Source organism: Silene latifolia, chromosome Y (genome assembly GCF_048544455.1).
Source record: "Silene latifolia isolate original U9 population chromosome Y, ASM4854445v1, whole genome shotgun sequence".
NCBI classification, from domain to species: domain Eukaryota; kingdom Viridiplantae; phylum Streptophyta; class Magnoliopsida; order Caryophyllales; family Caryophyllaceae; genus Silene; species Silene latifolia.
In genome coordinates this window covers 212,048,213-212,072,044 of record NC_133538.1, presented here as the reverse complement: position 1 = coordinate 212,072,044, position 23,832 = coordinate 212,048,213, and the positions used below count along the sequence as shown (strand labels likewise).

Below are 23,832 nucleotides of genomic sequence, written 5' to 3'. Positions count from 1 at the left end.
TATCGTTTGTTACCGCGCTACCATGTCTCGAAAAAACTCGGGCAAGCATTAAAGAAGTTAGAGGAATATGAGGAAAAATTGTTATGGGAAGACATAACAAGGAGAATTGATCAGATCTCATCCAAATACGAGAAGTGGGAGCGTGATCTTATTCAATCTTGTGGAGTAAAGAAAGACGAGACAAAGATTGACTCTCTTAAGTTGCTAGCTGATCCGATTAATGACGGAAAGGCTGAATCTTTTGATGAGATTCAAAAGGATGGGGAGACGTTACGAAACGATGTCAGGTGACCGTCGGATTCTGAGATGCCTTATCTTGTCGAAACAGACAGTTCAAAAGACTGTTCGAATAAGGATGTTCAGCAAGAAGGAGAGGAGCATGTAGAGAACAAGGTGGAAGAGGGCTTTGTTGCTGACCTGCTTGCGCGTGATCAAGAAGTGCTACCGAATCTGTCCAAGACGGAAACAAACAAAGCTAATTTGGTATTCGGTAAGGTAATGCTGCGTGTTGGTAATTGTTCGGATTTTCAGTTTAACAAAAAGTATCAATCACCACTCGAAGTATCAATTGACAAGAAACTCTACGGTGGGGGTTGTCAATACTGTTTGTTGTTGAATTAGGTTCATGTGGGAGCTGATCACGGTGGTTTTACTAGCACCTATTTCGAATATTCTGGTTTTGTGCAAGGAGGGAGGCGGGGTGGAAGGCACAAACAAAGATTGTTTAAAAGCTACAAAAGAAGTAGACGCAAAAACCGATGGTTCAAGGGGACTAGGTTTAAGAACAAAAGAAAGAGTCATATAAGCTGCATAAGAATCACTACTATAATGATTAAGATGGGATGGTTCATATTTGATCCGGGAGGCCGATGGTCCAAGAATCGGGTCGATTCTTTTTTGAAGAAAGGGAGAATGATGCAGGAGCAATGTGTAAAACGAAGTATTGGAAATGATTCTGCCGAAATGAAGATTATTGAACACTCGACAGGACTGTTCAGAATGCTCAAGTATGATTCAGGCAAGTTCACGTGTTTACTTGGCATCCAAGGTAGTGATGTCGAGACTTCTTACCAAAAGGAGTCATATCCTAGTTTAATTATATTAGGTAATAAGTATTTTGTGTTCAAATAGGATTATCTTAGTTTCCTAAATCGTGTGGAATTAGTTTAGCTTATTTAATTTCGAATAAGATTAGGAAAGGTTAGCTTATATCCTAATTCTAGTCAAGTTAGGAAAACTTGTTATTTCCTAATCTTAGTTTAATTAGAATACCTTAAATCTGGTTGTATTTTAATTATTATTAGTTTAATAACTTTCCTAGTTAGTTTAGGAAAGGAGTATAAGCTAAGGAATTAGATCTCGAGTCAGATTTGTGACATCGAGTAGGATTAGGGAAGATAGCTTATTAGTCAAGCTAGGTAGGAGTATAAATAGGACTTCGTTGTAACCCTATTTTTCAGATTATGAGTTTTAATAAAAATCGTTCCCTGTGTGAGAACAATTGAGTTCAAGGCTTGCGAGTTTTGGCTTTAAGATCTTCTTTGCGAGGTTGATCATTTGAGTGTTTCGAGTTCGTACCTTGCGAGGCGGAGAGCGAGATTCACAATACTATCCCGGTTAATTTGTTACTTTTCACGTTTTACAACAATTTCAATTAATATTCCGCTGCGTTAATCCTAAAACACTTAGACGAACAGACAAACAAACAGTCAAGTTTTCATCCTAAACAGACGGTCGATCTGTTCAATCTAATTCGTCCAAGTTATTTTACATCAGGATATTTTGTGTCTAATAATTATTTTAGAGAAATTATAAATTTCCTTATTTGTCCCAGTAAAATGGGTGAAAGTGCAACCATTACTAGAGAGTATTGTCTCATAGAAATGTCGAGGTTTGTAGGTTTCCATGGTATAACCATGTGCTCCTAAATATCTGTCATAGAGTATCCATGGCTTGTCTTCCCATTTTTTATCCGATTCATTGAGTAAGAAAATTACTCTTTCATTTTCATTTTCATTTTGAAGCATTTCATCTTCTTTTTGGGTAGTGTTTTGAACAACTTAAGAAAATGAGGGGTTGGAAGAAGAGCTGGGAATATCAGTCTCTCTTTTTTGAAGCTGCCTCCATTTTGTGAACTCCTCGAGCTCAGTTTGACTGGCTCCAGATAAGTCTGCTGCTATTAGCTTTTTATTACCATATTGAGCTATGGTATAACGAGAACTATTTTTTCCTCTATATGAATAGTTACCACGACCTCTACCACCTCTATTATAGGGGTCGCCTTTACTGTGGGTAAGCATTCCTGAAAAGAAAAGAATATTATAAATATTCTCTTGTAAAAAAATCAGGGAGGTGATTATCTTCACCTTTCTTGTAAATAATTGTAAAATCAAAAGGGGCTAAATGGGCCTGCCACCTGGCATACATTTGCTTAGAAACATCATGTTTAAAGTCTTTTAGAAACATAAACTTGGCTGCTTTGCAGTCAGTTTTAATAATAAAATGTTTATTATATAAGTCATCTTGAAATTTTAAAACACATTTGACTATAGCAAGAATTTCTTTTGCTATAGTAGCATAATTTTTTTGAGCATTATTCCATTTGCCAGAATAAAATCTGACTAGAAATTCTTGTTTGCTGGTGGGATCAACCTATTTTAAAATACCACCATAACCTATATCAGAGGCATCTGTTTCAATTATTTTATCCCAATGGGGATTTGCAAGAGATAAGCAAGGTAAAGAAATAACTTTTCTTTTAATTAACCTGACAGCATTAGAATGCTCTTCAGTCCAAGGCTGGGCATTCTTCTTTAGCCTTTCATATAGAATTGCTGTGTCCTGGGCAATGTTCTTGTAGTAGGGGAAAATATAATTTAGGCTTCCTAAAAATCTTTTTAACTGAGTTTTATCAGTTATTTCGTCAGGAAATTTTGACCCGGATTCTATACTACGATTGATAGGGATTATATTTCCCTTTTCAATATTATGACCAAGAAACCCGATTTTTGTTTGAAATAAAATCATTTTTGGTTTGGATATTACTAACCCGTTATTTATAACAATTTTTTTAAAGATATCTAAATGCCTAAAATGCATCTCAATAGTCTTTGAGAAAACCAAGATATCATCAATATAGACTATAATAAAATCACTGTAAATGTTGAATATCTCATTCATAATTTTCATAAATTCTGACGGAGCATTTTTAAGCCATTCATATTGTTCAAAAGGCATAACATGCCATTCATATTGTCCAAAAGGGACATTAAAATCTGTTTTATAACGATCAGCAGGATCAATCTGAATCTGCCAATAACCAGATTTTAAATCAAATTTAGAGAATATGATAGAATCATATAATCTATCTAAAAGATCTTTTTTGTTAGGTATTGGATATCTAATCCATTTTAAAACTTTGTTCAAGGGTTTGTAATTGATCACAAGTCTAGGAACTCCTCGTTCTTGTTCAGAATGTTTATTAACATAAAAAGCAGTACATGACCATGGAGATTTTGATGGCCCAATTAATTTTTTCTCTAATAAAGAGGCTATCTCATTCTTACAGAGTATTAAATACTCTGAATTCATCTGACATTGTCTAGCCTTGGTAGGAATATTATCTTCTTTAAAATCATCCTCATAAGGTAGATTCACTACATGTTTCTTCCTATTCCAGAAAGCATTAGGGTGTTCTCCACAAATATCCGTGGAAAAGGAATCAGACAAAAATTTAATTTTTTTCCTTTAATTTAGGATTTTGAAGACGTTCTTCAATGGTTAATACATTAACTTCTTGTTTTAAAAACCCCAATTGGCTTTCTTTTAAAACCAAATGATCATACATCTGATGCAAAATCTTTAGACAAGGTTTTGTTATAAATTTAAAAGTTATTGAAGCATCGTCATAAGTTGCAACAATTTTTTCCTTGTCCACACAAGTGAAAGGATAAATCTTATTAAGAAATGGTGTTCCAAGAATAACTTGGGTAGATAATTTGTTTTTGACTAATAGAAAACTTAATGGAATACATTTCCCATCAACACAAATAGAAGCTCTAGGAAGTTTAAATTTAATATTCAATTTTTCTCCTCCTGCATGAGAAAGAGTATGAGAGGTTTCTTCAAAATACCTTGTAGGAATTAATCCTTCTTGAATAACATTTAAATATGCACCGCTATCTATAAGAGCAATAAATTCTTTTGAAAAATAATTATCAATTTTTAGGATAATTTTGATATACCATTTTTGACTAACAACAGTCTCAAGGGTTTGAAGAAATTCATTATTAAGATTTAGAGAGTTCATAGTCTCTTTACTTCCAACAATTTTGTCAGGTATGTCTGGATTCTTATTAGAGCTTTCGGAATTTATCTGACTTTCTTGAGTCTCTTTATTATTGGGAGCTTGGTCTAGAAGACTAAGAATTTCAAGATTAGATATTCTGATATCTTGACTTTTAGTCTCATTCTTTAAATTTTTTATTTCTAGTTTAAGATTTTCAATTTCAGATAAAATATCTTTTAAAGAAGTGGGGTGAGAATTTATCTCATGCGTGTTTTTAGAAGATTATAAACTTCGGACATAGTATAAGGTTCTTTGTAATCCGTTTAAAAAAAACTAATTTCAGTATTATAAGTACTAGGTTCATTACCTATTTGATCTATTATCTTAGACCTCATTTCAGGGTCTTTGATGGTTCTAAGTAATTCAACGCATTGATTATTATCGAGAACATTTATCTGATTTTCTTGAAACTGAGATACTAGATTATAATAATCATGATTATTAATGTTATTTTTGTCACAAGATTACCCTTTAAACAAGGTTCACATTCTGAGCTTTCGGATTTAGAGAAATAAGAATCATTATCCATAATCTTAACCTCATTATCAGAGTTGGAACTAGATTCTTCAAATTCCTCATCAGAAACTAGAAAAAGTTTGTATAACTTGTCTTTTATTTCATTATCAATATCATGACTAACAATTTTATTTTTGGTCCAACAGTCTTTAGCAAAGTGGCCAATCTTATTGCATTTATAACAGACAATCTGTCTGTCTGGTTTTTTATTTTTCTTATAAGATTTTCTAAAGACTTTTCTCTCAACCTTTTTATCCAGCTTGTCCTTAGAGTAATATTTCTTTTTTCTTTTTTTTATAAGTATTATAGGAATTATTAAAATGTTTGTTCTTCTTATGGGAAGAAGCTGGCACATCCATGCCAAATTGGTTACAAAATTCACCTAGTTCGTTTCTTTCAACAAAATTCTGGTGTTTTAATTGTTGATTTAATTTGATCTCATTACAGAGATTCAAGCCTTCTTGGGTACAAGTGCCTATAAGTTTACCATAAGTATAACTATCATAAGGAATAGAGGTCATATTACCTCTGAGGGATTTTTTGACTTTTTCAGCAAATAAATTAGGTAAACCATCCACAAATTTGGCTTTCCAATGAGTACTATTAGATTCGGGGGGTTCCATAACCCTGCTAAGGAAAGTATCTTTATACCACCTAAAGTCAGTAAGTGTTTTACACCTAAGATTCTGTAATAAAGTTCTGATATTCTCATGATTATCAGAATATCTTCCAGTAAAGTGTTCAACAATATTTATGGCTAGTGTATAAACTGCGTTTTCTTTTTCTTTACCATCAACATTGGTTGTAGTGCTAAGAATAGCATTCCTTCCTGTGGTAGATAAATAATTGTCCCACCAACCTTTAAGTTGGCCAGTGAATCCTGCAGCTATCATTTTAGCTATATTGACATCGGTATTACCAGAACTTTTGCAAATAGTCGAATACACAAGCATTCTATGAATTTGATTATAAATTTGTTTATTAGTATAACCATCGATATTCCATTCATAGATACATTTACCACTGTAACTATTATTTAACTGGTATTCTTGTTCTTCATGAAGAACATCTATGGGGGAAGGACGATTATAGTAATACAATCTCTGAGTAGGTTTATCGGCCCATTTTATATCAAGTTTATTAAACTCATCCTTTATGACCTCCTTGTGGTCAGGGTTGTTATAAAAACGACTAGTAAAATCGTCACTAAGAGTTTTTAAAGATAGGCTTTCCATTTTTTCTTTAAGAAAATTTTGAACTTGTTCGCTCAGTTTTACTTGTTCTGTTAATTTGGTTTCCCATTCTGGCTTTTGTTTTAACACGAAGTCCTTGATTTCAGGAGGACCTTGGATACTAATAGCTAAAGAAGATGAATAAGAAGTTGACGAAGAAGTATCTCCTTCAGACGTAGTTCTTTTATTTAAAAGAGAAATGATATTATCTATTTTTTTGTGTAAACAACCAATTTGTTCTCCTACTATTTTTAAAAATAGATTTGAATAGTTTTGTTGTTGTATCAAAACATTTAGATGAAATGTTGTCATAATAGTATCTTTATTGTCAAATAATTTTGCCAGGGCAATAAAATTACAGTTTTCCATCCTAAAAGATTGTAAAGGAGGGTAAATATCATTTAACTCGTCCCCATTAGATAAAATATAATTTCTTTCTAAAATAGAAATGTGTTGTTCTACATATGTAGCACAAAACCAAGGTACAAAATATGTAATCTGGTTATGAAAAGTACAAAAGTCATAAAATTCCTTTTGTATTGTTGCTTTTTGGTTATCATAAAAAAATTTTAGGAACCATGTCCTAAAAATCTCCCATCTGGGTAGCTTAAATTCTTCTTTAATCTTATATCTAGCTTCAGATCCGAAACTAAAATCTATTATAGAAGTTTTTCTATCCATTACCAAAACTAAAACTCATTTGAGACATAGTCTCAACATTCTCTTCATTAGAATGTCCCCTTAATATGTTTTCTATATGGAGTTTAAATTCATCCATTCTAGGTTCCTTAGGTTCATCAAGAGATGAATCATCATCTCTAATTTCTTCTCTTATTTGAGAAGTTGAGTGTATAGATGTACTTGGGTGATCTAGTATATAGTCACACGGAGATATATAAGATCTCGCAGAATTATATCTAGTAAGTCTAGAAGGGCTGTTACTAGTTCTTCTTAGCAGTCAATTAGTTTGATTATTACCAAAGTTTAAAGTAACAGATCCATCACCTGTCTGTGTTACATCTAACAGATCTGTGTAAATAACAGGTTTAGGTGTCATAGCCCTTTCAATTTTCCAATTTTCAGGGAACGATATTTCTTCCCATTTAATCCTTCTGCTAGTCGTTATATCAGACTTATGAAAATTAGTCTCTATGAAAATGGTTTCATTAATTGGTTTATCAACCAATTTACAACAAGGATTCAGAGTATATAATGGTTTAAAGTATATTCTATAACATATACAAATAATTTCAGATCCTTGAGCATAGTTATAACCATGTCTTTTAACGTTTAATGTTAACGCATCTAATATATTATCATCACTTAAAGACAATGTTAAATTTGGATAGACATCAAAATAAACTGGTCCATGAGCCAGACTTGATTTTATGACACCCATGATTGATTTTTTCCAATCCAAATTTCTTCCATCTCTTAGGGCTGCTATAAAGCTCTCAGGTAGACCTTCTAAGGTTAGTGGTTTAAAAGCCACTTGAACCAGGCCAATATGAATAAATTTGTGATCTGACTTTTTATAAGGCTCTAAATCATGGTTGTTCAGTAATTGTAGAAACATCTCTTCATTATTAAGTGAGACTGCTTCTTCTGTAGTTTTAACTACTTGTTTTAAACCCAATCTTTCAAAGGTGCCTAATTTATAAATTGTTTTAGCACTTTCTCTAGGAATAGTCCATTTATTAAGTAAATCTAGATCTTGAGATATATCAACCTCGTGACTAATACTGTTTTTAACAGTGGTTTTATTGCCACGAAAATGTTTAACTATACTCATAAAAGTTAGAGAAACATTGTGTTGAACTATATCTAACTATTCCAATTAATTATCACCACCATGGCTCTGATACCACAAAGGGAGCTCAGCATACACCAATATCCAGCCAGATAGATCGGGGTTTTTACTAAACAATGTGTATACTATCATTTATATATATATATATATATATATATATATATATTGGTACAGTAAAAAGATCCGCCTTAACTTGGTATCAGAGCCATGGAAGTATATATAATTTATGATAGTTAAGTCATAATTCAACAGTCTCTCATCTTATGAGTTTAAGCGTACTTAATACGGGTAAGTCTACTGTGAAAAACAGTGACCAAGAGGTTGAATATCCTCAGAATTTAGAGTTGCTAAACAAATGGACAATTCCAGAAGTTAGCAAAAGAACTATTTATAATTATGGGTTTTTTGAATATATTGGGTTAAAACACAGAGTTAAAACCACAGAGGAATCTATTTCTCTAAATAATGAAGAAATGTATCTTCAACTTTTAAACAATAGTGACTTAGAACCACTAAGAAAATCTAAGCACCAATTTATTCATATTGGTTTAGTCCAAGTGGCTTTTAAACCACTAACTCTGGAAGGATTACCAGAAAGTTTTATTGCAGCCTTAAGAGATGGCAGAAATTTGAATTGGCAAAAATCTATTATTGGAGTTGTTAAATCCAGTCTGGCTCATGGTCCAGTCTATTTTGACGTTTACCCAAACTTACAATTATCTTTAACAGATACTAATATATTAGATGCTTTAACTTTAAATGTTAAAACTCATGGTTACAATTATGCTAAAGGATCTGAATTAATTTGTATTTGCTACAGGATTTATTATAAACCTTTATATACTTTAAATCCTCAATGTAGATTAGCTGATAAAGCTATAAATGAGACTATTATTATTGAAACCAATTGTAACAGATCTAATATCACTACTAGAAACGCTATTAAATGGGAAGAAATATCTTTCCCTGAAAATTGGACAATCACCCAGGCTATGCCTCCTCAACCGATTATGGAGACTAATTTACTTGATGTACAAAGAAACTCCTGAAGGAGTCACATTTTTTTAAATTTTGGAAATAAACATATTCGACCAAGAAGTAGTACTTCAAAAATGACTAGATCTTTTTCTAATAGGACTTTTATTTCAGCCCTTGATCAAGATTTAGATATACCTAGTACATCTAGGTGTTCAACTTCTCAATTAAGAGATGAAGATTTTATTGAAACAGATGAAGATGTTTTAAGAATGCATTCTGATAAAATTTTAAGACGACATTCTAAAAAAGAAGCGGACACATTGTCCCAAATAAGTTATACTGATGATTAAGAAGGCCTTACTAGATTTTTCTCCCGGTTCAATAACCAGAAAATTAATTAGTAATGAATTTCAATCTCCTATTTGGGAAAAATTTAGAAATTGGTTTTTTCATAATTTTGATGAAAAACAACTAGACATCTTACAAGATGAGTTTTATGAATACTGCAAATCAGTAAATGCAGTCATTTATTTTGTCCCTTGGTATTGTTCAACTTATTTATATAATCATTTAACTATTCTTGAAAGAAATTTTGAACTTCTCAATGGTAATGAAGTTAAGGGAGTTTATCCTCCTCTTAAGAAGTTTAAATTAGATGGGTGTTCATACATGCCCCTTTCAAAAATTTATGAAGACGGAATTATTACCACAACTACTAAACATTTAAATTATTTAAGTGAACAAAATAATTATGCTAATCTATCTTTAAAAATTCTTGGTGAACATGTTACAGATTTACACCATAAAGCTAATAAAGTCATAAATCTTCTTAATCAAGTCATCCAAAATACCAAGACTGAAGACCCTTCTTCTTCTTCGCAAGAAATAACTCCTATTATCAAAAATCCTCCTGAAATAAAGAATTTTAAATTTTTATCTGACATTAAAAATGAACAACTTATAAGTCAGTTGGCTGATAAAGTTGCAAATTTAAAGTTGCAAACTTTAAATGAAGAAATCAATCCGAATTTCAAAGATGATTTGAATGTTGTTTCAAAAAATAAATGGAGTCAAAAACCTATTAATACTCTATACTATAATAGAAGACCTTCACCTGTTGATATTGGACAGGAAGAAAATGCTGAGATTATTGGAAATAGTTATAGTGGATCTCATATCTATGAATGGAATATAGATTATTTTGCTGAAAAACAAATTCATAACCATTGCCATAGAATGCTTATGTATTCTCAAGTTTGTAAAAATGCTAATAATAGTGATTCCACTGTTGCTAAAATGATAGCATCAGGATTCACTGGTCAACTTAAAGGATGGTGGGATAATTACCTCACTAATGAACAAAAAACAGCTATTATTACTAATACAGAATTTAAAGATGAAGTGCCCACAAATGCGTTTTACACTTTACTTGTTAATATACTTGATCATTTTATTGGTCAATTGGGAATAATTATGATTCCACAAGAACTCTTTTACAAAATTTTAGATGTAAAACTTTAACTGATTTTAGGTGGTACAAAGACACCTTCCTTAGCAGAGTCATGCTTTTACCGGAATGCAATAGCTCTCATTGGAAAGGTAAATTTATTGATGGTCTACCACACTTATTTGCTGAAAGAATTAGAAAAATTCTTCGTGGAGAAAATCCTTCTATTAATTACGAAAAATATAATTATGGTCACCTTATTAAAGCTTGTACAAATTGAAGGAATAAACCTTTGTAATGAGATTAAATTAAACCAAAGACTCAAACATCGAACATTATTGAAAGAAACCAATTAGGTGAATTTTGTGAACAATTTGGTATGGATATGCCTTCTACTTCTCGTAGAAAACAAAACAAAAGTAATGATAGAATTTATTCTCCTAGATATAAAAAGAAAAGATATTCTAAAGCTAAACTTGAAGAAAAAACTTATCGGAAAAATCAGAGAAAATTTCATAAAAAGCATTATAGGAAAAAGGGTTATATACCTTCAAAAGAAATAAGGTGTTTTAAATGCAATAAAAAGGGACATATGGCAAACAATTGCTGGACCCAAAAACAAATTAATAATCTTGATATAGATGATGATCTTAAAGACAAGATTTCAAAATTATTTCTTAATGAACTAGATTTACAGAAAATGTAAAACTATGTCTGATAATTCTAGTAGTTCTAGTAATAATCTTAAAATCCTTAAAAATGATTCTTTTTACACAGACAGTAGTTCTGCAACTGCTAATTCAGAATGTGAACCCTGTGGACAGGGAAAAGCTTGTATTAATCCCAAAAAAGATGATTTCTTTAATCTTTTATCCAATTTTCAAGATGTCAAATTACAGGTTCTCACCAATAATGATTGGTTGGATGTTTTAAAAGCAATCCCAAGTGCTGATTTAAGATCACAAATTATCGAAAATATACCGAGCACTTCTCATAATAATTTTGATTATGAAAAACAGAGTTTTACAGAAGAAAAACCTTATTCTTTAAATGAAGTTTATAAACGTCTTCAAAATAAAAATACGATTTCTAATCCTTCTTCTTTACAAGATATTTTGAAAGAGATGGATAATTTAAAATTTGAGATTAAACTTTTAAAAATTGTAGAACAAAGAAGTGATACAAGAATTTCTAATCTTGAACAACTTTTTATTTTTCAAAATGATTTGCTAAATAATGATCAAGAATCTAATGACAAAAAAGTTGATAACCATGAGATTCCTATTCTTAACCCTGATGGTAAGGATCAAGCTATGCAACTTATTGATACTCTCCCAAAACTTGAGAAAAATAAAAAATTTCTCCAAACCATAAATATGGTTGCTGGACAAAAATGGTATGTTAAGATTCTTCTTAGAATTAATAATCAATTTTCTAAAGAATTTATTGCTTTAATTGATACTGGAGCAGATTTAAATGTTATACAAGAAGGAGAAATTGACTCCAGGTATTTTGTCAAAACTACTCATAGTTTATCTCAAGCAGGAGGAGATAAATTAGATATTGATTTTAAACTCCCAAAAGCTGATATATGTGTTAATAACACCTGCATACCTTTAAGCTTTCTTTTAGTCAAAAATAAACTCTCGGTTCCTATTATTCTTGGAACACCTTTTATAACAAAAATTTATCCTTTTACTGCAGATAATAAGAATTTAACTGCAAATTATCAAGGAAAAACTATTACTTTCAGTTTCATCATGAAACCCTTTATGAAAACTATAAATGAGATTTATGATAGAATTTCTTTAAAAGAAAATCAATTAAGTTTTTTAAAACATGAAGTTAACATTTTGACTATAGATCAAAAACTTAATAATCCTAGATTAAAACAAAAAATTGTTGATATTGAAAACCAATTTTCTTTATCTATTTGCAATGACCATCCTAATGCTTTTTGGAATAGAAAGAAGCATATAGTAAATCTTCCTTATGAAGAAGATTTCAGAGAAGATAATGTTCCTACTAAGGCTAGGCCTTGTCAAATGAATTCAGAATATTTAGAATTTTGCAAAAAAAGAAATAAGTTCTCTTTTAGAGAAAAAACTTATTGGACCATCCAAATCACCATGGTCTTGCACAGCTTTTTATGTTAACAAAAATGCTGAAAAGGAACGAGGAGTTCCTAGATTAGTTATTAATTATAAACCTTTAAATAAAGTTTTAAAATGGATTAGATATCCAATACCTAATAAAAAAGATTTATTAGACCGTTTGTATAAAGCTCTAATTTTTTCTAAATTTGATTTAAAATCTGGTTATTGGCAGATTCAAATTGACCCAGCAGACAGATACAAAACTGCTTTTAATGTTCCTTTTGGACAATATGAATGGCATGTTATGCCTTTTGGTTTGAAAAATGCTCCATCAGAATTTCAGAAAATTATGAATGATATTTTTAACAATTATAGTCATTTTATCATAGTTTATATTGATGACATTCTCATCTTCTCTATGAATATAGAAGAACATTTTAAACATTTAGATATTTTCAAAAAAATTGTCATATCTAATGGTTTAGTAATTTCTAAAACTAAAATGTCTCTATTTCAGACTAAAGTCAGATTTTTAGGTCATAATATTGAGAAAGGCCAAATTATTCCTATTAATAAAAGTATTGAATTTGGGTCTAAATTCCCAGATGAAATCATTGACAAAACTCAACTTCAAAGATTCTTAGGAAGTTTGAATTATATTTCACCTTATTATGATGACTTGGCAAAAGATACAGCTATTTTATATGACAGGTTGAAGAAAAATCCCTGTGCTTGGTCTAATGATCACACTAGAGTCATTTCGAAAAAATTAAGAGTAAAGTTATATCTTTACCATGCCTTAGTTTGGCAAACCCTCATTGGGAAAAAATAGTAGAAACTGATGCTTCAGACATTGGTTATGGAGGGATTCTTAAACAAATAGATCCTAATAATAAACAGGAATTTTTAGTCCGTTTTTATTCAGGAAAATGGAATTCTGCACAATCTAATTATGCAACGGTTGCTAAAGAAGTTTTAGCCATAGTCAGATGTGTTTTAAAATTTCAAAATGATTTATATAACCAAAAATTTACAATAAGAACTGATTGTAGTTCTGCGAAATTTATGTTTCAAAAAGATTTTAAACATGATGTTTCCAAACAAATGTTTGCAAGGTGGCAAGCTCATTTAGCCCCTTTTGATTTTGAAATACATTATAAAAAAGGATCTGATAATCATCTCCCTGATTTTTTAACAAGGGAGTATTTAACTCTATAAAAGTTTGTTAATTGTTTCAGGAATGGAGTTTGGTCGAGGCCGTGGCCGTGGCCGCTTTATGCATCCTTCTAATAGAGGGAGAGGAAGACAATCATCCTCAATTATCGGATATGGGAATAACCCAGGAAAATCATCCGAAATTATCAAAACTGGGAATAACCCAGGACCAGGATCATCATCTGGTTATATAAGACCAAATAATATTTTGGCACAATATGGTGAAAAAAGGCTAATAGCCAAAAATTTATGTGATAATATCACAAATGAAGAATTTGAGGAATTCCAAATATGGAAACAAAAAGAACTTAATATAAGTTCTCCATCTTTCAAAAAAATTATGAAAGAATCTCTTGATGAAAAAGAGAAAATGGTGAAATCACCAGAAGAAAGGGAGATTATTATACTCCAAAATTCTGACAAGAAATGGGAAGATAATCCCTGGTTATTATATAACCGTTATTTAACAAATAATCAATATCCTATGGAGACTTATAAAAGTCGAGGTTTTTATGAAGGAATCCTATCTGAAAATCAATGTCATTTATCCCATTGGGAAGATCCAGGAAATTTCTTTAAATTTTCAAAAATTAATATCAAAAGGATAATATCCATAGAAGAATGGGGAATTACCCCATCCACTTCCAAAACCTTAATTAACAAAAATAATGTCAAAGTTGAATACAATTACTGGGATTATATCCAGGCTTTTGACAAAGTTTTTCTATATGAAAACCCTATAAAGAGCCACACATGGCTCATAAAGATTTATCCAGAAGTTTTTGACCAAAATTTACCAAATTGGTTAATAAAATGGTGGCAATTTTATGGCACTCATGAAGACATTTTACCACCAATGTTTAAAAATCTTTATAACGAATGGAAAGATTTACTTCCAGAAACTGATCAGGATAATATTCCTGGAATTATTCAATTAAATTTCTTTATTGAGTTTTCTATTCCCTGGATTTGGAAATTTATTCCTAAAACAGGTTATAATGATCTCAATTTATTTTGTTTAAAAAGAGAATCTTATTCTCGCTTTTGGGATGCAATGATGAGACAAGATAAAGATACAAATGAGTTAAAATGTATTTACACTATCAATTTAATCCAAGACAAGATTGATAGTTTGATCATTTTCAATGCTGAAGAGTCTGGTGAATTAGAAGAACACCAGCTATCTGGAGAATTATTTCAAGCAGAAAATAAGACTAAAGCTGAAATTGTTAGCTATTATTCTAAGTTGGCAGAAAAAGCTTTAGCCCAAAGACAAATGCATGAGGATAATAAATCCCAGACAAGCGATGTGTCAATGACAAAATCTACAGCATCTAATAGCAAAAATACTTTTGAACTCCTTCAAGATGCCCAAGAAATGGAAGAAGAAACAGAAGTCCAGTTATTGATAGAAGAAGAAATAATCAATAAAAGGGCCAAAGATGCCAAATCAAAAGACAAAGGGAAAATAGTGGAATAAAAACCACTCAAAAGACACGCATGCAATGACGCATGATAGCATGGACAATAATAAGCAACATGGGCAATAATGGGCACTAATAACAGTTCCCGCACTAATTTTGCAATAGTTTTTTAACACTAATAAAGTGTTTTGTAATAGTTGTGAATAGTTTTTATTTTGCCTATATAAACGGGCAAATGTTTTAGTTCTAGGCAGGCTTCTCCTACCCCTCTCTCTTAGCTCTCTCTCTCTTAGCTCTCTCTCTCCCCCTTGTAAATCTTCTTTCTTATTAATAAAATCTCGCCAACCGTTAGTCTTCTATACTGAGCACAATCTAAGTTTGTAAGTTTTCTTGTTTTTATTTTTATTGTTTTAAATTTATTTTAATTTACTCTAAGGATGAGCCTAATAGGCTAAATCCTTTGTTGAATTATGACGACACTTGAATAAGTTATATATTAAACCATGGATGTGTTATTATTTTAAGATGGTTTTATTACCTATCAACATAAAATAAGAAGGTTTAGTGAGGGTACGCATATTGTTCAAACTGAATTGATAACTGCGGAAGGAGAGGCACCGTTTTGCCGTTATGCCGTGGATAGGCGCTAGGCGTTTTTTGTCATCTCCGTACAGTTACCAGTTCAGATTAAACAATTTCGTGGTAATATCCCAATCACTTATAATGAGCACTTGGGTGTGCGTCCTCGTTCTTATACTATGTTGGTACAGTAAAAAGATCCGCTATATATATATATATATATATATATAGAGGCGGGATCTCGTGAGTTTGGTTCTTACGGTGAGTTGTGAGTTTGTGTGCTCACAAATCTCAGCCATTGAATAAAGGGAAATAGATGGCTAAGATTGAATCTAATAAAAATCTCATCCATTAGATGAAGACAAATGAACTGTTCAGATTAAACTTAGTAATAATAATAAAAAAGACGCGACTAACCTAAACATAATTTCACACGTTGCATTTATTTCTCTCCCTCTCTTTTCATTTCAATTCCTCCTCAGAGATTATCAAATCAATTTTTATTTTTATTTTTTACTTTAAACCTTCACCACCTCCCCTACATTATCATCATCTTCCTCAAACCTAATTACAAGATCTGTGATTTAAAACTTAATAATTTTTTTTTTGTGTGTTACCACCAGTTATTTCACTGTTATTCTTTGTTTTTTTGACCACCTGTTATTTTTTTACCTTTTTGTGTGTTACCACCTGTTATTTCACTGTTATATTTTTTACCACGTGTTATTTTTTTACTTTTTTGTGTGTGTTACCACCTGTTATTCCAATGTTATTCTTTTGTTTTTTATCCACTTGTTATTTTTTACCTTTTTTTTGTGTTACCACCTGTTAGTCCACTGTTATTCTTCTTCTTGTGTTTTACCACGTGTTATTTTTTACCTTTTTTTGTGTTACCACATGTTATTCCACTGTTATTCTTCTGTTTTTTTACCATGTAATATTTTTTAACCTTTTTGTGTGATACCACCTGTTATTCCACTGTTATTTTTTTACCACGTGTTATTTTTTACTTTTTTTGTGTTACCACCTATTATTCCACTGTTATTCTTCTATTTTTTACCCTATATTATTTTTTACCTTTATTTTTGTGTTACCATCTGTTAGCCCACTGTTATTCTTCTTCTTGTTTTTTTACCACGTATTATTTTTTACTTTTTTTGTGTGTTACCATCTGTTATTCACTGTTATTCTTCGGTTTTTAACCACTTGTTATTTTTTACCTTTTTTTATGTTATCACCTGTTAGTCCACTGTTATTCTTCTTCTTGTTTTTTACCACGTGTTATTTTTATCTTTTTTTTTGTGTTACCACATGTTATTCCACTGTTATTCTTCTGTTTTTTTTACCATGTAATGTTTTTTTTTTTTACCTTTTTGTGTGTTACCACCTGTTATTCCACTGTTATTTTTTTTATCACGTGTTATTTTTACTTTTTTTTTTGTGTTACCACCTGTTATTCTTCTGTTTTTTATCACATGATATTTTTTACCTTTGTTTTTGTGTTACCACCTGTTAGTCCACTGTTATTCTTCTTGTTTTTTTACCACGTGTTATTTTTTAACCTTTTTGTGTGATACCACCTATTATTCTACTGTTATTTTTTTTATCACGTGCTATTTTTTACATTTTTTTTGTGGTACCACATGTTATTCCACTATTATTCTTCTGTTTTTTCACCGTTTGTTATTTTTTACCTTTTTTTTTGTGTTACCGCCTGTTAGTCCACTGTTATTCTTATTCTTGTTTTTAACATGTGTTACTCTGGTGTCATTCTGCTGTTACTCTGGTGTTATTAGAGTGTTATGCGATCCGATATTATTCAGGTGTTATTCTGTTCTTAGTCCGGTGTTATTGTGTTTTTACCCTGGTGTTATTCCACGGTTATTCTTCCATTTTTCACTCCATATGTTATTTTTCTTGGCTTTTTACCACGTGTTATTTTTTACTTTTTTTGGTGTTACCATGTGTTATTCCACTATTTTTTTTTACCGTGTGTTATTTTTTACCTTTTTTTGTGCTACCACCTATTATTTCACTGTTACTCTTCTTGTTTTTTACCACATGTTAGTTTTTTTACTTTTTTTTGTTACCACCTGTTATTCCACTGTTATTCTTTTTTTTTTTCACGTGTTATTTTTTACTTTTTTTTTTGTTACCACCTATTATTCAGTTTTATTTATTTTTTATTTTTTTGTGTTATCACCTGTTATTTCACTGTTATTTATTTTTATCACGTGTTATTCTCGTGTTACTCTTATATTTTTTTTGTTATCACTTGTTATTTCAGTGTTACTCTTATGTTCTCTCACGGTTCGCTAATTCTAATTTTCTCATTATGTTACTTTTTTTACCACGTGTTACTTTGTTATTATTCTGGTGTTATTGTATTGTTACTGCGGTGTTATTGTGTTGTTATTCTAGTGTTATTCCGTTGTTCCTCGGGTGTTATTGTGTTTTTACTTCCGTTGTTATTGCGATGTTAGTAAACGATTTATAATTTTTATTAGACGACTTGTAATACGAAAGAATTGAGCATAAGGTAAAAACTTGTAAGCAATATAGCCTATGTGGGATTTCAACCCACACCATTCGTGTTATTACACGATACTCAACCAATTGAGCTAATAGGTTTCAATTTACACATATTGACAATTTACCTGTGCAGCGCAATGGTCTACTTCCGGTGGTACATGCCGCTGGCCCATCTCCAATTCATCTAATAATTGATTAGTAGAAAAAAATAAATAATTGCAGGCAATAAAAGAGAGCAGACCAGACATACGGAATTAAGAGTATGCTCGCAATCAAAAACATGCAACGAAAAGAATAGGGGTGTCAACGAGCCGAGCCGAGCTCGAGCTTACCTATGATCGAGCTCGGCTCATATTTTAAAAGTCGAGTTCGAGCCCGAATCCGAGCTCCTGAAATCAAGGCTTGGGATCGGCTCATATAATATTTTACGAGCCCGAACCCGAGCCCGAGCTTTGTTTGCGTACTATTTTTCCGAGCATTATTTTAATTATAACCTAATTTTTATTTAAAAATTCAAATTCAAACGAGATTATTATTTATTGTTAGCTTATAATAACAATTATTATGTAATTTTATCTTATAAATTAATATTCTAATTTATTTATTTTAAAATTGATACAATTTAAGTAAATATATTGAAAAACATTAAGTAAATTTAAAAATAACGAGCTCAAACGAGCTCCCGAGCCGAGCCTTAGTGTGCTCAAGCTCGGCTCAGTTTGGGCTCGGCTTAGTTCGAGCCCGAGCTCGAGCTCAGTTTGACCGATTTCGAGCCGAGCTTTGACCGAGCCGATCCCGAGGGCTTGTCGAGCAGGCTCAGTTCATTTACAGCCCTAGAAAAGATATTAACAACAGTAAAAGCAACCTTGGTAGAGGGCTTAGAAAATGCATATTTGGTGGAAAAGCGAAGGTGATTCATTATAAAAGAACACTAAAATAATCAAAGTTACAGTACATCGACATAAGAATGAATTAATAAGGCCTAAGCTCAAAGTCAATAAAATTGATACCTTTGGATCACCTTCTTTCTTCTGAAGCAATTGATTTAAAACCTCGACACATTCAGTAAGTTTTTTTGATTGAAACAACATGGACGCTTCTTTAGCAAGTGTGGTAGTGACTGAAAGGATACCATCCGTCACTTTACCGCAACCGCCTTTTGGTACATTAGTCGTTGGCATCGAATCTCTCGGATCCATCCAGATATCGAGTATTGCGGAAAAAAAAAGATCAGAATCTTCGTCCATCATCCTCGTCATCATCACCATACACATTATGAAGAACAATTTAGCCCAACATCGAGCTCCTCAAATCAGGCAGGCTAGCAACAAATATAAGCTGCCCATTACCGGTTCCACTCGCTCCTCAATTCCAAAGATCAAACCAATCTCAAGCGTGGCTTGATTCAAGCTCTAATTATTCAAATGAAGAAGAAAAGAAGTGGGAATGAAGATGAAGAACCTGTGTCCATCAAGTGTTGAATAGTGTGTGTGGGCGCGCACAGAATAAATGTCTTCTTTCCGCTATATCTTCTGCCAGTTTAGCTTGATGATTGTCCATTAAAACTTCAGTAACCACAACAACCAACGGTTTACTTTGCCTCATTAGTGTCCCAAATATGCTGCCTGAACCTGTAAAGCAGCCCAAATGGTCATATGAGCTCGGTATATAACACACTTTAGTAGATCCTCAAGAGCCTTAATTTAGAAATTGATCAATTCGCAAATAAGGTAGAAGTAACATCAACCACCAATTGATTCCTCACACAACATACATTGCAATAGAATCATTCTACCATCATTTGGAGCAAATAAAGCACCATTTCAACTGAATTGGTAAAACTTGAATTCAACTGACAGCACAAAATATTACATGACTGAATGATTGCAATTGAAACGAATGTGATTCTAAAACTCCGAACATGGTGGTACGACATTATTAAACTATGTTTAAAATTCACCAATAACTTCAGTTAACTATTTAAGATACAACTTCCAGCTACATCAAAAACCACCTTCATGTGAACGACATTTCAAGATCGAGTTCAACAATCTTCAATATACCTTTCTCTTTGTCTACCAACAGATTTGCAGCTATAAACCTCTACATATTAATGACATTATACTAATCAAGTTAGTCCTTCAACAAGTACAACAAAGCTTTACTCCAAAGTGGTACAATAACTATTATAGCATGATTGAGTTGAAATTAGCATATTGATACAATGTAAAAATTAAGATAATAAAAATAAGGTCGAACACTAGGCCCCTTATTTTACAAGATTCTAATTCTGTACATAGGCTGATCTGACCACATGAAATTAGCATCTGATCATACGAATTGCTAGACACACTCTCAAATCAAAGCATACATAATCCAATAGAATCATTCTACTATCATTTGGAGCAAATAAAGCACCATTTCACCTAAATCTGTACAACTTGAATTCAGTTGATAGCACAAAATATTACATGACCATATGATTGCAATTGAAAATGAACAAATGTAGTGATATTGTACTATACTAGTCATGTTAACTTAAAATTCCAAAAAGAAAACACAAATTGATTAAATTGAATTAAAAGCAACACAAATTAAGTTCCGCAACTTTTACTAGTCTTGTTATGTACTAATTTTATCGGAGTAGTGCAAATTACCTGATTCAATTGAGGTCGAAAATTGTTGCAAGGTACAACGATAAGAATGAAAAAGTGATTAATATGCTTGATTTTTGGTAGATCTTGATGAAAACGTGATTGTCGTGTATTATTGTTCAGCTATTAATTGAAGAGAAAAATCGAAGAACAATTGGTAAAGATTGAAAAAACACCAGAAAAGAAAAAGAAAAGGATAAAGAAGTTAAGGGAAGTACCTTAAATTGCAGGAAAACTGAAAAATTTAGAAGAAAATAATAGAGTAACAACGGAGTAATGGAAGAGAGAGAACGGAGAACATGTCAACAAATTTGATCGAGTAGAGAGAGAAACTAAAGGACCGAAATCGAACTAATGAAAGATGAAGGTGCTTATATATGGCGCGCAAGATTAGATCTGAACCATTAATCTCTAATATAATCTAGTGGCTGAGATTTTCCAAACTCACAACTCACCATAAGAACCAAAACTCACAAGATCCCAACTCTCTCTCTCTCTCTCTCTCTCTCTCTCTCTCTCTCTCTCTATATATATATATATATAGAATTAGGATCAAATGAGTCCACCTCCCTTAGGTGAGTCCATGAGTCCTAATCTTAGCCATTAGATTATAACAAAATCAATGGCTAAGATTAATTCTGAAAATAAAAGGTCCCTATAAAAGCAAAAAAAACCCTAATTTCATTCATTCACCTGCCTCCCTCACTAACTCCCACTTCTCTCTCTAAAATTCTAAATCCCTTCTTTCTTCTTCCTCCTTCCACCCCGACACCACTACTGCCGCCACCCAACCCGCCGCCGCCACCACGCTATCACCACCCTTCTAACCCACACACACGGCCACCACCCACACAAAACTCGACATCAACAGTCGCCGCTCACAACCAATCAAATCTGAAAAAAAAAGAGAAAGGAGAAGGAAGAGAGGCGGCAGAACCACCGTACCAACTGCCCACAACACCACCACCACCACTAGCCTCACACATAAAACACCACCAACAACAACAACAACAAACACGAGTCCTTTTTTCAAATCTGAAAAAAAAAAAAAAAAAAAAAAAAAAAAAAGAGGCGGTTGCCGCCGTTTTGTTGTAGGTCTGGTCGGAGGAGAAAGGGAGGAAGAAGAAAGGGGAAGGGGAGCTGGTGGAGTGGTGACGGCTGTGGATAGGGGATATGAGGAGGCGGGTTTTCGAAATTCAAAATTCGAAAAAAAATAGGCGGTATTTCAGAGGAGGAAGAGAGGGAGGTGACGAGTTGTGGGGTGTGGCTGTTGTTGTTGTCGTTGCTTGAAGTCGGCATAGGGAGGGTGACTGGTGGACTGTTGGTGGTTGTTGTAGGCGTGGTCTTGGTCCGTGTTGGTCGTGGTCTTTGTTTTTTTTTAAGACCTATGTCATTTGGTTGTGTGGGTGGGGTGGCTGTTTGTGGTAGGTCGTGCTCTTGGTCCGTGTTGGTTGTGTTTGGCGGTGACAATAACAGTGGATTAAAGTCGGACAAATCATATTTAATAAAGTTACATCTTCAACTATTAAAATCACTCGTATGCCATTAAAGTTTCACTCGTATATCCTTAAAGTTTCACTCGTAACCATTAAAGTTCCAATCGTAAAATAGAGAAATTACAAAAAAATTACAATATTACTTTAAATACAGACTTAAAGTTTCACATTTTACCATTAAAGTTTCACTCATTTAACATTAAAGTTTCATTATTAGAACTGACCTAAAAAATTAAAGTTACACTTTTAAGCATTAAAGTTACAGTCGTAAAACATTAAAGTTACGTTCATATAAATTAGTGAAATTAATAAATTCTAGTATCAATTACATTATAACATAAATTCAAATATTTTGTTAGAAATGGCCTAAAAAAAATAAAGTTTCATTTTTAAGCATTAAAGTTTCACTCGTATATCATTAAAGTTACGATAAAAATATGTTGAATTAAATAAAAATTAGTCATCATTACATTATTTCATAAATTCAAATTTTTATATTAAAAATGACCTAAAAAATTAAAGTTACACTTTTAAGCATTAAAGTTTCACTCGTAAAACATTAAAGTTATATTCAAAAATTCATAAATTTGAATTTTTATTTACAAAATGTCTTTAAAAAATTAAAGTTATAATCGTAAAGAATTAAAGTTTCATTTACAGATTAAAGTTTCAATTGTAAAACATTAAAGTTTCATTCCAAAAATTGCTTAGAAGTTTCAAATCTCAACCATCAATCTTAGAAGATCAATGGCTTAGATTAGGACTTAAGGACTCACCAATTTAGGTGGACTCATTTGAACTTCACTCTATATATATATATATATATATATATATATATATATATATATATATATATATATATATATATATATATAGAAATAGGATCTCGTGCGAACTTACGAACTAAAGCAATACCTGTGAAACTAAGAAAATTAAAGACTCACGTGCTGCACTCTAATCACACAAACTAACAAAAATATTAACCCCACTCCATTTCTCTCACGATCTTCTTTCCTCCCCTATTTGTTCTTTTCTTTTCACCCCTGCGCAGTGACTGGAGCTCTGGTCGTCGATTATATTCTCCGGCGATCCCCCAACGAGCTTTGGTCGTCCCATTCACAGTCAATCATCCCTAGTCCCACCTTACACCGGTGTATTATCTTCTTTCCTCGTCGTATGCCCAGATCTGGGTTTGCATAATTTGTGGTTGGTCTTTGTCGTCGGCGTTTCACTATCGCACATCATTGTTATATATGAATTTACAACTTTTTACCACTCCACGACATTACTGTTCGCCGGCGACAACGACAGGGGAACGAGTCGCATAGATTATTTTGTCCGAAGGGAGATCTGGGTAAGCGTGAGGTTAGTGATGGGTCTCTGGTCGAACGTCGGGTTGTTGTGGTTATCGTGGATCTCTGGTGCCATCTGAGGAGGTCGCTGTGCGAAGGCGGTGAATTTGTGGTGTTTTAATAGGGGTGGTGGTGACAGTGGTAGCGACGGTG

General features: G+C 32.2%; 1 long non-coding RNA gene across 1 annotated transcript; it reads right to left on the bottom strand.

The window, feature by feature from the left end:
- Nucleotides 1-1,798: 1,798 nt before the first annotated feature.
- LOC141633765 (uncharacterized) lies at nucleotides 1,799-21,179 on the bottom strand. Its single transcript, XR_012538539.1, has 4 exons — nucleotides 21,050-21,179; nucleotides 19,188-19,808; nucleotides 18,303-18,361; nucleotides 1,799-2,302 (listed from the first exon to the last, which is right to left on the bottom strand). It is a non-coding gene; the product is annotated as an uncharacterized LOC141633765 (long non-coding RNA).
- Nucleotides 21,180-23,832: the final 2,653 nt, after the last annotated feature.